This window comes from Choloepus didactylus, chromosome 7, assembly GCF_015220235.1.
Source record: "Choloepus didactylus isolate mChoDid1 chromosome 7, mChoDid1.pri, whole genome shotgun sequence".
Classification (NCBI taxonomy): Eukaryota; Metazoa; Chordata; class Mammalia; order Pilosa; family Megalonychidae; genus Choloepus; species Choloepus didactylus.
The window spans coordinates 33,798,713-33,813,889 of NC_051313.1; the positions used below are offsets into that span (position 1 = coordinate 33,798,713).

General features: G+C 37.3%; 1 protein-coding gene across 1 annotated transcript in view; it reads left to right on the plus strand.

Moving 5' to 3' along the window:
- FRK (fyn related Src family tyrosine kinase) overlaps positions 1-15,177 on the plus strand; it is a 134,504-nt gene that overhangs the window by 88,159 nt on the left and 31,168 nt on the right. The gene's annotated exons all lie outside the window — the stretch shown is intronic.

Here is a 15,177-nt window from a genome sequence, read left to right on the forward strand (position 1 = left end):
ACACCTATTGCAAACTATATACTATAGTTAGTAGTATTTTAACATTCTTTCATCAACAGTAACAAATGTGCTATACCAATACTATGAATCAGTAATAGAGCGGGAGTGGTTAGGTGTATGGGAGGATTTGAGTTTCCTTTTTTTGTCTTTATTTCTTTTCTGGAGTAATGAACATTTTCTAAAAATTGAAAAAAAAAATTGTGGTGATGGATGCACAGCTGTATGATGGTACTGTGGGCAATTGATTGTACACTTTGGATCTTTGGATAATTGTATGGTATGTGAACAATCTCAATTTAAAAAAAAGCAGTTGGCCATAAATGTGAAGGTTGATTTCTGAGCTCCTTCATCTTTTAGATGTGTGATCTTGAACAAGCTACTTTAATCTCTCCATGTCTTAGTTTCTTCATCTGTAAATTCATAGTAATAATAGAACCTACTTCACACAGTTGTGGAAATTAAATTCGTTAACATATGTAAAAGTGTCAAGACAATCCCTGGCAAATAGCAAGCACCAATAGATGTTGTTGTTGTTGTTGTTGTTGTTGTTGTTGTTATCACCAGCTACTAATGTAGACAGGGCTGACACTACAACAATTTTATAAAGAAACTGAGGTTCACACAGCTGAAGATGCCCAGGGCTTCTGACTTCTTGTCTAGACTGAAATTACTGAGATAAAGAGAAAAGCATCTGTAGTGTCACCCAAGAGGTAGCAGCCTCCTTACCTAATGTCTAATCAAGACAGAGAAAATCATTACTACTAGAATGTTAAATGTTTAATAGATCACATAATTATTTTATAGTAGTCAAATTTTTCAAATGTAGTAAAGTTGTACATTTGTGGGATAATGGTTATTTAAGGCCACTTTCACATAATACGTGTAGGCATTAATGTCTGGGACTATTTACATGGGACATGGGGTCAATCACTCATTCTCTCCTGGACTGTGCCATGGCATCCAAAAGGTAAAATGTCTTTTCCCCATCACACTGACCTAGGATGTGGCCATCTGACTTGCTTTGGTGAAGGAGTGGGAGCAAACACAACAAATGGCACATCCTAGTGGAAGCTTTAAATAGTCTGTATGCTTTAGCTGTCCACCTCAATCTCTTGTCCTCCACCATGACAATGCCATGCCAAGACAGTGGCTGCTCCTTTGTCCTGAGTCCCAGAATGAAAGAAACATGGAGATGAGCTGAGGCTTGCCTAACCCCAGACAGAGCCCACAGTCCACCAGCAGCCCTCAAGTAGCATCAATAAACCCCTGCGATTTAGGGACAAAACTGACTAATACAGGAAAGACACAAACAATGTGACTTCTGAATAATATTTAAAAGATGCCAAAAGATATGACTTTAGAGCTAGCCACTCTCACATCTAGTTGTATGATCTTGAACGAATCGCTTACCCTATCTAGTTTCCAATTCCTTGAATTATAAAATGAGTGTTTTGAACTAGGTGATCTGAAAGTCCTCTCCAATTCAAATTCTCTAATTCTACTTTTCCAGCAAGGAGCTTTACAGAAATGAACATAGTTATCATAACATTCCAATGTAGTATGGAGAATTAGAATCGCTACTTTCCAAAAGTGAAAACTGAGAGACAAACTTTACTTTTAGATGAAACTGGAAAATTCCAGAGACTCATCAGTGTGACACAGGCACATCCAGGGACACATGGTGGGTTATACATGGAAAATCATTTGACACTTGGGATTCTGCTCTGTTCCTTAGCTTTTCCCCCTACCCCTATAGCAGCTCCACCAACTTACCTCATCCTTAGTCTTTCGTGACCTAAATTACCAACACAAACGAAACAGAATGTGGAAGCTACACCACAAAGTTTACAGGGAAAAGAGCAAACTCAAGGTCTTCTGCCTTCTATCCCACACGAGGATTACCCTAACCTCACAGTCCCTTTGTTATGCCGTAGACACACAGCTAGAATCATGGGGCAAGCTCCACAGATGCTTAGGATTGCTGAGGTTTGTGTGCCAATGACTGAGGTTTGTGTGCTAATGACAGTAACAAAACTTCATATGGCTCTCTTTATGCAAGGCAGTGTTTCTAGCACTTTACATGCATTATCTTATTTAATCCAAACACCACCACTAGGAGGGAGATATGATTTTTAATCCCCATTTACGAAAGAGAAAACTGAGGCACAGAGAAGCTAATTGACTTGTCCAAAGCCATGCTGCTAGTGAGAGGCGGAACCCAAAATCAACCTTGCTGCAAAGTTCATTGTCATAAGCTGCTATTCTGCTAGTGAGAGAATCCAGCTGAAGCTCTCATGACCTTATATTTCCAACAAAGCTAATTTTTATTTTAACTTCTTTTTTATTAGAGAAGTTGTGGGTTTACAGAGCAGTCATGCATAAGATACAGGATTCCTATATACCACCCCACCAACAACAACACCCTGCATTGGTATGGGACATTTGTTACAACTGATGATAGCATATTTTTATAATTGTACTATTAACTAAAATCCATGGTTTAACTTAGGATTCACTGTGTAGTCTAACCAAATTAATCTTAGTATAAAATTCTGCTTTCAGATTTCTTTCAGATTCACAATGAAAGAAAGCAGTTCTCATTCCTACTCTAATCCATTTTTATTGTGCACAGAAAAACCGTTGTTGTTTTTTTCTTGATTTTGACCATTTGTTTACTCTTGTATACTGTATCAGTGCCTTTTCTATTTAGTTGGCACCTCCCCTCCACTGCCAACTAGAATGTAAGTTTCCTGAGGGCAGGGACTCTCTTGTTTGCCACTAGCCCGGACTTCTGATAACTAATGGGCACATATTAGGCATTCAATAAATATTTGATGTATGAATGAATGAACGAATCCCAAGTTCTTTAAGATCTGGATCATCTCTTTGTTCGGGATTATACACATAATAGATACACAGAAAATGGTGCTGCCTGTGTCTATAATTACATAAAAATAGGAGTATAATTTTTGCTTTTGCCTCCTCCATTGTCCTTTTGCTTCTCACAAAACCTTTTTAAAAACATTTTCTGGTGGTAATGAGGTAGCTCTGCAGGTAGAGGGTCTTTAAAGAAAGCCCTTGTTCTGCTGAAACAAATAGGGAAATAAATTCCTTCCCTGGCATATATAGGCTTTTTAGACAACAGGATACCTTCTCAGATTGTGGTTTCTGTGTCAATTTTTCTAATAATTTAATGCAAAACACATTCCTAAAATGCATCAGAAATTACTTGTGATTGGTAGGATGCTGATAAATAATTATTAAATTGCTAACATTTAATAATATACAATATATTCATACATCAATTTAAATGCACAGTTTAAATCAGAGCTACTAATTTATTAAATTATTTTGTCTTTATTTCATTCATTTTTTCCTTCATGAATACATTTTGTGTAACTATGACTACATAGAAACTAGACACATGAATCATTAAGAAAATTTTAATTTTGGTAAATTTTTTGACATTATAAAGTAAAATTTGCTGCCAATTGGGTGTGAATTCATAGTGCAAGTTGATAGATCTTTTAAAATTATAAAATTATTTTCAACTATAATAAGGTCCCTTTCCTTTCCTGTAAATTTGTGGACCATGAATACAAAAAACAAAAATGGGGGAGGAAAAGACAAAACTCTGTTTCCATAAGGGCATGTTATTTCCACATGTGCCACAAGAGGGAGCACACCGTTGCTTGAAAGTCCTCCAGATGAATTGCAGTTGTAATTTAAGAGTGGGGAGCAGAAAATAAAAGCTGGAGTGGTGTCTTGGTTTTGAAATAAAGGGTAAACACAGAGCATTTATCATTATAGACAGTGTTCCTGTTTGTAGCAACACCATATGAAGTATGATATTTAGGCTTAATTACACAGTATTTTTTCAATAATACATTTTGTCACTTAAAGTAACAAAAGAAATTGCTCCAATACCTTATTGATTTAAGAATCAGACAGCCTGAGATTTGAATATTTATTTAGTTGTTATTTACTAGTGGTATAGACTGGACTAAATTGCTTAAGGTCAGTGGCAAAGGGGGCCTAAAGCTGATGACCAGTGTCCTTATAAGCGCCACCCAGGGAGAAGGGGAGAAGGCCACGTGAAAAGAATGGAGTCAGGCAGCAATAGCCAAGGAACATCCAAGCGACCAGAAGCTGAAATTGCCAGAGAGCGTCTCTGTGGACACTGATTACAGACTTCCGGCCATCAGAACTCCTAAGATTTTAACTGCTTTCTTCCTTTGCTGCTGTTCCCAAATATGTTCATTTTCATCTTCCTGTCTTTCTTTTCTTCATGTCTGGGTGTCGTTTCTTTGGCCATTCTTTGTCTCAGTGTTTGAGGCTTGTGGGTAAATGTTATTATTATTATTATTATTATTATTATTATTATTATTATTATTATTATTTTTCATGGTCATCAGACTCTCAGGAGCTTCACCAATTTTCTTCACACCAGAGATGATGGAGGTATGTTTTATATCCAAAGAAACAGGGTCATCTTTGGCCCTGGCCAACTCAGGTTTTCTGCGGTCTGCCCGAATAAATCTGTATCAGGGATCTGAACTACTGATGAAAATTCCTGTTCTTCTGGAGAACTGTTAGAAGATGCGCTTGGATCATTCTCATCTTCTGAGGAGTAGTGTGTTCTAGCATCTTCATCTGTTGAAAGAACAACCATTTTGGGTTCTAAAAGGGTATTTCTGAATCTGGCGCCCAAGCCGCAGCCCGCGGGTGGACGGCTTCCGCAGCGCGGGTTCCCGGGATCCGGAGCCCGAGGCGCCCCTCCTGCCGCCTCTGCTTGGAGCCCGGAGCCGCGTGCTCCCTGGGCCCTGGTGGGGCAGACGCTGTAGGTGGAGTCGAGTCGGCTCGGCGCTTCTGGAAATTCCTTCTCGGCCAGGGAACCATGACAGAGGCCACAAGTAGATTCTGGATATTAGATGGAGTAAAATGTTTCAAGGAGGGAATGCTCAACTTATTATTTCCCTTTGAGAGGCATCGGTTGCAGAAATAGATATCCGCAGAATCATCATCTAATTGTTAAATAGCCGCTGTTTGACATAGAGGAAGACAGTGCAGCGATTAAGAGTGTGGGTTTCAAAGTCTGACGGTTTTGTGTGATGGTACGAATATTTACCTGTTCTTAATCCTTGGGAAAATTATTTACTCTCTCTATAAACTTTAGTTTCCTCTCTAAGATGGTGAAAATAATACCCATATCCTATAGGGTTGTTATAAGGATTGTATGAATTATTTCAGAAAAATTACTTAGTACAGGGCCTGCTAAAGGTAAATACTCAATAAAAATCCAATAGTTTTTATTATTAGGCATAAAGAGCATTTTGCACAGAAAGATCAAACTATTGACCCACTTTGGAAAATGCAGTTTGGACTGCTTTTCTGGGAGTAGTGATGGATTGTGTTGAGTAATTCACCCCTGAACTAGTAAGAGTCATTAGGAAGGTGGTTGACCAGGCTCCGGAGGGCAGCCTGTGACTAGCAGATGGTTTATTTTTGTGTGTTGTGTTTAGCTGAACATCACCTGGACTATGCTGGCACCCACTGAGCTATGAAGAACAAACCAAATCTGAACAGGCAGAGCCTGCCTTGTGTAACCTTCATCTAAAACTTGTCTGAAATAAACAATAAATGAGCAGGAACATATCTCATAGGTTCTCATTCAGTATGATGAAACTTCCAAGAATGAGAGCTATCTGCTTTTGGAAATGAGAATGAATAATTATTAAATCTCCAATAGCTGGCTGGCTTGCATATGTAAAAGCAATGTGAAAAAAATGGAAAGAGACAATATTTTGCTATGAAAATAAATTATCTGCTACACGAGATGTTCCTTTCTGTTTTCACAAGATAAAAATTGATTTCAAGTATTTTAATTACCATTCATTACCTTTCTCAATGACTCTCTTGTTCTTTCTGTTTGACATGTGTACTAGTTACTGAAACTAGATGGGGAAAGGGAGAAGAGGAATTCAGGGCCTCAGTTCAGTTTCATGGAGAAGGCTTCTGAGGATTTGGGGAGAGTTTTGAAGTGGCAATGATGGCATTCAGAAAGCTTTGAACCAAAGCACCCTATTGAGAAATCAATAAATTATTACCTTTTGTGTTTTCCAAAAAAAAAAAAGTTCTATACTTATTACTGTCATTCATTCATAGCCACCCAAGATGGTTAGGGTGGGTGACACGAGGGTTGGATTCCAGCCCTGCAAAACAGCTAGTTTTGAAGTCTCAGTTTACTTCATATTTTGTTTTTCTCATCAGTAAAAGAGGAATTTAGACTAAAACATCTTAAAAGTTTTTTTAGTTCATGTATCATATTCTTTTTTCTCTGTAATATTTTTCATTGATATAACTGTAGAATTTACAAAGGATGCCTATCTAATTTTGTCCTTTCTGAGGAGTCTCTTATGATACATGATTCCTAAGTGGAGCTTCAGATCTCCCCTGAATGGGGACCCTGGCGAATCAGCCTACTTTATCGCTGGGCAGTTCTCGCCATTAGAAATTCTTTGTTCTGTTTAGTAGGCGTGCCATTTCGTTGGGTTATTTATCATTTGATTTGTGTATGAATTTACTTACTTCTACGAAAGGTTTTGAGTTGGCTTACAATGCTGAAACACACTATAAAATACAGCTAAACATAAAAAAGACAAAATGAATGAAAAAGAACAGAGAAATAGATCTTGCTGTGCCTTTAATGGGAGATAATTATAACATTTTAGAAATCAGTTTAGCCTGGGGTTCTCTGGCAGCTAAGGCAAAAAAGGGAAACACATTATGATTCTCACTGGCTTATACAAGAAGAGATGCATTATGATTTTAAGCACTAAGTTCAAAGAGAAATGAGTTCATGGGGTTTTATTTAAAGAATATCAAGTATCAGGCAAGTGTCTTGATCTAAATGTATAGTTTAGTCTTATATTGTCTTCTTGTTGTTTATATATGTTTTCTTATTGTAAAGACAATATACCCCTGTCACAGTTGGTGTGAAAAACAGGGAGTAAAATACCCACAAATCTGCGAATCTAACACAACTATTTTCATATTGGCAAATTTAATCATCTTTGCTCTTATGCAATTAATGGTTTTCATAAGGAACCTCTGTTGGGTTCCTCTAGCAGTGAAAGGGCCTTGGGATGTGTTAGCAACCAGATGTATCCTGGTGTTTGTAATTATGGTATTCTTTCAATTTTGTATCCCACTTATTTCATTTGACTCATTATGTATTTTTTCTTTTTGCTACATAATTTTCTCAATTATATTTTTAACTCTCTGTTTTCAGATTGGCTGCAGTTTAGTGGTTATTTAATGCTGTAAAAATGCTGCAATGACCATCCTTATCATTTTGCTTTTCCTCTTTTGGATGATGAACTGTGTTGTTTTGGTTTGCCATACAAATGCTTTTATTGAATTTCATGATGGAAAATGGCTCACATTAATGGACATGATAAGAACCAGTCTTTTGCAATGTGTTTAGTGTATTTACTATAGAGAATGTTGATGATGATGGTGCTCATTACATTTGCTGTGTTTTCTTTATGAGGAACTATGTGAGAGATTTCTCTCTAATTCCAGTATCGGGAATAGTTGCTCTTCTTTTGAGTTAACAGTTTGCCATTATTTTCTTTGGGGAGTCAGGTAACTGAATGTGTTTTCCTCTTTGCTGTGAGCTGCTAGAAAGGCAAAGAGCCCAAAATTTTGGCCAGCATCTTGTGAATGTGGATTGGAATCGAAAGGGTACCTTATGTAAAACATAGCAGCCTTGTTCCAGCCATCATCATCCTTTCCTTTACCTTTTGTCTCATTTCCTTCATCCATTTATTTTAAATTTCATTTTATTTTAAGCCATTTTATAATTCATGCAAGCCTTTCAAATCTTTCTGGAGCCAGGCAGGGATAGAACTAACTAAATGAATGCAAATATTTGGGTTATATCTTTTGGGTGCGTTTTGAAAAGCAGAAGCACTAGCTCTCATGTCACGTTAAATCTTAACCCAGTGAAAGATTTTCTGTAGGAAACTGACATAATATAATCCAAATATGTTAATTCCTGGTGATTTATTGCAGATATAATACTGAGTGAGGAGTCAGAGTCCGGAGAGGAAAAAAGAGGCAACATATTTTCCCAGGGAGTTTTTCTGAAGTATCAGATGCTGCGGATACTATTTTAATATGTATTTGTGTTAGATGATTTTCAATTGCCTTTAAAATATTGAATGCTACAATTACATATTGTTAATTAAAGATGTACTCATCTGCTTTAGATACCAGATGCATAAACAATAAAATTGACATTCTGTTCTGAAATTTAGGGGCCAGCTTTGTTGGGGTAGGGGTGGTGGGGTTTGACCTATTTCTGTAAGGGGCTGGACTGTAGGGATCTTGAAGATAGGGCCAACATTTTTCTCAAAAAATGTGACACATAGATAAAAATTTATGCGGATATGTCTCACCATCTCTGTGTTGTATAATATGGAAGAAACAGTCGTTTTTTTCTTTTAATTTTTTTAATTTTTTCATTTTGTGTTCTGGGGTTACTGATTATGTTGCCTCTGATGGTAAGGGAAACTTGACTGGGTTCCTCTACCAGTAACAATTCTGAAAGTCTCAGGCATGCGAGCTATCAGTTGTTTCCTCCTCCTTTTTTTAAAAAATACATTTTTTATTGTGAAGTTTAACATATATACAGAACAATGATAACTTTTAAAGTACGATTTAACAAGTAGTTAGAAAGCAAATTCAGATAGCTTTTTTAGTAAGCTTTTTTGCATCAACTAACATAAACATTCTTTTAATGAATCTCTGCTTCAGTCAACCACCAGTTTACTAGTAAAACTTACGGACCAACGCCCACAGTGCACTGACTATATCTGGCAAGAAGCAGGGAGTTGAGTGCCCTTTGGGACCCAAGGGTTGAGTTGTATTTGTAAAAAGACTCTGTTCTCTTTGTTCCCTTTAGTCTTAGTAGATTCCCGCACTCCCACCCAGAACAGAAGACAGTAACTCTTCTACAGATACCACTTTAATATTTTAAGACAGATGTACTTTCTCCTCTCAAAACGCCTCATGCTGGAATCCTCCTCTATTTGCTTTAGAACAGAATTCAGTGTAAAATGAGTGTGTGTCTCAAATTCTGTTTTAGTGGGGGATACAACATAATACCTCAATTACATGTTAATGCCTTATTGGTGTAGAATGACCTTAGCGTGATTTCTGAGGCGACGATATAGGGGGAATTATCGTGCTTGTCTTCCCAATTGCTTTGAAAAGTACAAGCAAATCTTACAAAGGGAAAGCAAACAGGAATTTACAAGTGCAGGAGTTCTATCACACAGAATTAATAGCAATTTCTTCTCTTAAAATGTTTGGGAGCCACTATGTTATGTAGCCATTTCTGTGCAAAGAATGGAAAATGTTACTTTGGAAATGCCTCTTCTGTTGATAATGCCTATTTGATAATAGTGATATTATAAATACAGAACTTACACATTGCACATTTAGAAATATCTATCATTCTTTGTAAACAGTGACACTCAAACTATCCCTGTGGGGGTATATAGATAAGATCATTATTCTCATTTTCTAGATAAGGAAACTGAAATGAAATTCCTTGCCTAAGGTCAAAGAACAAATCACTGGCAGAATAAGATTAGGACAGTGAGTTTTTGATTTTCAATCCTTTGCTCAATCACCTAAGTCATATTGTTTTACTCAGTTCAGGAACAGATTACTGTCAGTCAGTGGGAATAAGGCTATGCCCTGATGATGCCAGAAGACCTACTGAAAAATTAAAATCTGCTCAATCTATCATTTGTTTATTTATAAAATGCCAAACTATTCCTTCTACTGATATTTTTCACTGAGCTGACTAGGTGTCTTGGTGTCATGAAGGTGTAGCCTCGATCTTTATGTCATATTCCACAGTTAATTTTGGCAGTTTGTGTCTTTAAAAATGATAATTTTGGACCTCATGGAATCCATAATTATTTAACATGCTCTGGATAATATGTTGTTAATGTGATAGAGTTGGGGGCAGATCTCTTTGAGGGTGCTTTTTCAGTGAAATCTCACAGCACTCCTTTGTGCAATGTCAGGAAAACCCTTTTCTATGATCTGAGACAATGTAAAGTATGAGCTCACCATTATGAGGAAGCTGGGCTTCCACATGGATCTCTGTCACCACCTTTGTATAAATGCATTTGGTCCTGCAAAATAACACTGAACTCATCAGACCCATCTAGATCCAATGGGCCACTGGTATCAGTTACTCTGGATGTGAAGGTGGCCAAATAACCAGGTGGTCTGTGCTATGATCTATGTAGAAGTTCATGGGTAGAAATAGCTGAGTTCTTTCAACATTCAATGAATCGTTACTGACGTCTTCGCTCATGCTTACCTACATCTCTGCAATATATCTTAATTCTTGGATATATTCTGGTAGATTAATCAGTTGACAGGTGAAGCATTTTTCCCTAGGTCAAACAGCATAAATGTAAACTTGTGCTCCCTGGTCTTTTAGCTCAGTTCACTCAGTCATGACACTATTGAGTTTATTGATGGATGATTCCATTATATTTTATAGTTAGCCTTATATTTTCTGTAGTTTAACTACCAAAATGCTTGACTAATCTGAATGCATAGTAGGTCACAGTAAGGATGGCTGAAGCATTATCATTCACTTATATTATATTCTGTACAATTTGGGACAGGTTTAGCTCAATGATAAAGATTACAATGAACTAGAAAAGGAGTGGAAAATCCATTTCACCCTAGTTCTGAAAACCCTGAATTTAATCTTCATTAGGAATGACAATTTGCAAGTGTGTGGACTCACTTCTAGCAAATTAAAACCACTTTAAAGAAGTAGTCATATATTTTGGATTTGATTGCTCAAGAATGTACGCGCAATTAAAAGTACCTTCACTCTGACTGCAAAGTACTGAATTCTCCTGATGTAGCTTCTGTGGCCTAATTTTTAAGTTATATTTATCTTTCAGTTTTGTTCAGACTGAAATTGAATGAGCTACCATAAATACTCGTGATGCCATTTATAGATGGAGTAGTTATTTCTGTGATATGTTACAAAAATCAAGAAATTAGATATAGGCTTGAATGAATGTCCTCTAATAGTATTATATCCTGGGATGTTTGCTTTCCTCCCTTTAAAAATGAAATTCCAGGGAAGTCTTGCTAGTCTTGAAAGTATTTATATAATTACCTATTTCACTTTTTAAAAACATCTTTTAATTGTTGTAACTTATATAGAACTCAGAATTTTCTATTGTAACCACTTTCAAGTGTAACATTCAGTGATATTACTTACACTCACAATATTGTGATATCATCCCCACCATCCATTACGTAAACTTTTTCATCACTGCAAACAGAAACTCTGCACCCACTAAGCACTAACTCCCCATCTCAGTCCCTCCTTCCATTCCCTGGTAACCTTTAATCTACTTTCTGTCTTTACATATTTTCTTATTCTATGTATTTCATATAAGTGGAATCAAACAATATTTGCCCTTTTGTGTCTGGCTTATTTCATTCAACATGGTGTTTTCAAAAGTCCATTCATGTGGTAGCAGGTATTAGAACTTCATTCCTTTTTTATGGCTGAATAATATTTCATTGTACATTACATACCACATTTTGTTTATCTGTTTATCTGTTGGTGGACACTTGGATTTTTTCCACTTACCTATTTAATTTTGCAGCAGACATTTCAGGAATTGGTGACATCATTCATTTAGCAGATATTTTTGTTGTTATTATGCACCAAATTCTGACTAGTTATTGGATCAAGACAGCAGAGCCCCTGACCTCGTGGAGCTACCTCTACTGTGATAAATACCATCTCAGTTAAATAGGGTGATGTGGCTGAAAGAAGCTGTGGGGAGGGGAATATTTAAAAATGTGAGTAGGGAAGGCTGGCTCTGAGGATTCAAACCGAGGCATGAAAGAATGAGCCAACCACTAGAAGATTCAATAGAAAGGAAAAGCTTTCTGTGGGCTTCAAAGGATCCAAGGCAAGAATTGACTTAAGTTTTGTGAAAGGACTACAAAAAAGGGGCAGAATTCAGAGAAAGCAGGCAACAGACATCAGAAATGTTTGAACACTAAGGTGGAAGCATTTGGAAATTTGTAGGCTTTTTAAAGCCTGCTTTTTTAATTTAAAGATGAAGAAATCCAGGCCCAGTGAGATTGACTTGTTTTTTGGTAGTATTCTAGTTAAATTGGAACCTGAGTCTCCCATCTCCCAGTCTATTGCTTTTTCTACTAAACAAAATTACTTTTATTCTGCTTGAAAAACTCTAGGTGTATTGCCAAGTGCTGGTTTTTAGTTTAGAGAGTTTAAATCTGTACTTAAAAAGAGTTGGCAAGCATTTATTTAGGCTTTCTTTGCAATCAATAGCAATTGCCAAGGCCATATCAATCATCATAATTTGCACCCCATATTAATAAAATCACAGGGAGTACCTCAACCTTTCAGGGGTCTATTAACTTTAGTCGATAGTCCAAACACCATCAGACATTTGGTGGTACATATAAAGGAATTCCTAAGTTCATGTTTAATTTCCAGGTGGTCACCTTCAGTTTGGAACCAGAAGACAGTCCATTTTATTTAACAAATGGGAATTTTTTTTTTTTATCTCTACCCACCATTTCCAATTACAGGCCTACAGGCTTGCTAGACATCTCAGCTATAATATATGCACTTCTTTTTTGATAGATTGCAAGTCTTGAATTTTCAGGCCAGTAATTTATATAAATTGCAGGTATACTTTATATTTAGCTATCCTTCTACGTCTAATGTTTTTATTACCTTGTGGAGAAATGAATTGAGACTAATGCAATATTGCTTACAGCTCTCTTTTACTTTTCTTTAGCCGTTTGATCCACAAACAGCAATATATTAGGAGCTAAGCTCTATATCCTCATATAACCCCTATTGGGTGATTATGCAGCACAATCATGTTAATTTGCCCCAGAAGTCAAAGTCAGTGGGAAAGGTAACTTAACAGCTCTAAGGATACAAGGATGTGCTTGAGATCACTTCAAAAATTGTAATTTGAAAACCTTTTGGAGGAAATAAATGCACTCCCCACTTCTGTATGCAGATGACATTTTATTGTCATGAACTGGAGGTGTCTTATTAGACAACTGGATGTACTTATCTCAACTTTGCTGGTAGAAGGATTCCTTGAGTCACAATGCCCCGAGTTTGAATTCTGGCAATGCCACCTACTTGTTTTTACAATTATAAAATGGGCCTTGTAATCACATCTACCTTATATGACTACCATGAGGATAAAATGAGATAATATAAAAGAGTATTACTGTAGTGCTTGGTTCAACAAGTGTTGGTGAATATAACAGAATGTTAAAATTGAAGTTTTGAATGAAGCTATCAAGAGACAATATAAATGAAATTCTGAAGCCAGAGCCCCATACCCAGAGTTTACAAAGAATTGGTCAAGGGCAGGTACTGCAACTCTTGGATTCCTCAGCTTGTTAATGATCTGAAAGGGTACAAGGAATGGAAGGGAGCAAAGATTTGGTGAGGGTGTTTGGAGAAAGATTTTGCCATACTACAAGTTCCCCTTTCTTCCCAGGAGGTGGAGTGGGACCCCAGACCTAGTAGGAAGCAGATTAAGAAAGGCCCCTCTGAGCACTTGCTCTCTGCTCTCTGTAGGGTAATTGGGGGGATAGAGCACTGGTGCCTGATTCACAGCCAGGGTTAAAGCAGCCTGTGACAGTAGGAGAGGTACTTGTGGCATCAACCTGTCCTCCCAGTGATTGTCTGGACAAGGGAAGCATGGTGTTGTCTCAAGACCATAAGCATGTCCCCTACATGAGCAAAAGTGCCAGGGGCTAGAGGGAGATGGCCTGCAGGAGTGTGGGTTCTGCCCAAGAGGGCTTCTGCCAGAAGGTGATGATGGGAGGCTTATGGGGAAAGTCTGGTGAATGAACTTGCTAAGAAATAGTTGTTTGCTTGTTTTTAAACTTTTTAGTCATGGAATCATATTTGTGTGGTTGTGAGACTCATTCATGTTGTTGCATGTAGTTGTAGTTTGTTTATTTGTAAGCCTGGGTAGTATTCCACCTGACAAATATACAACAATTTATTAATCCATTCTACAGTTGGTGGACATTTAGTTTGTTTCCAGGTTTAAACTCTTAATATTGCTAAAAGCATTCTTATACATGTTTTCTGGTGAATATATTGTGTATTTTTGTTGGGTAAATACTGGGGAGAGGAATTGCTTTATTACAGGGATGAGTATGTTCAACTCTAGTAGATAATGGCACACAGTTTTACAAAGTCATTGTAAAAATGTAGACTTCTATCAACTGTGTATGAGGGTTCAAGTTACTCTGCTTCCTTGCCAACACTTGATATTGGCTGTCTAATTTCATTTTCCTTTTTCTTGTGTGTGCTAATTATTGTGTGAGGAAAATATTGTCCTAATCATTGGCATTCCCTCAGTAAACTTCCACATTGGGATTGGATGGCCCTCTACTCTGTCTTTACTTTCATGAAAGCATTGCTCCAGCTTGACTAATTACTGAAGAACAAGGTTCTATATTTAGCAGGAAACTCAGAATAGCTGTGTTCCTGGCAAATGCTGCTCAATATTTATCAATAGCTCTGGGGAGTGAAATAATAGGTATGAAGTGCATTAGTCAGTATTCTTCTGAGTGCAGATGCAGAAAATCTGATTCAAACTAGTAAAGCAAGAAATTAATTTGCTCCTGTAGCTGAATCTCAAGCTTAGATGGCTCCAGGGACTCAGCTTCACTCCCCATAGCAAGATTCTGCTTTTGACTCTGCTGTCTTTCTTCTCAGGCAAGCTATCCCTGTCTGGGGGCAAGAATTCTGCTAGCTGCTCTAGATACCCAGTAGCGGCTCCTGTCTTCCTGGAGCACTTGTGTTAACAAGCCCTGGAACTGAGTCTCCTAGGATCTGATTGCTCTGTTTGTGCCTTTCCTCGGCTCAGGGTTTTTTTCCTATGGATGACATGTCCTTGGAGGAGCAAGAAATCTCAAGAAAATTGGGGTGTTGCTGTTAGAAGGGACAATGGTTGGTGGCAGACAAAAACAACAAAATATCCACTCTAAGTCAGACTGCCTGAAAAAGTGTATGTAGTCTGTTCCTATAGATGC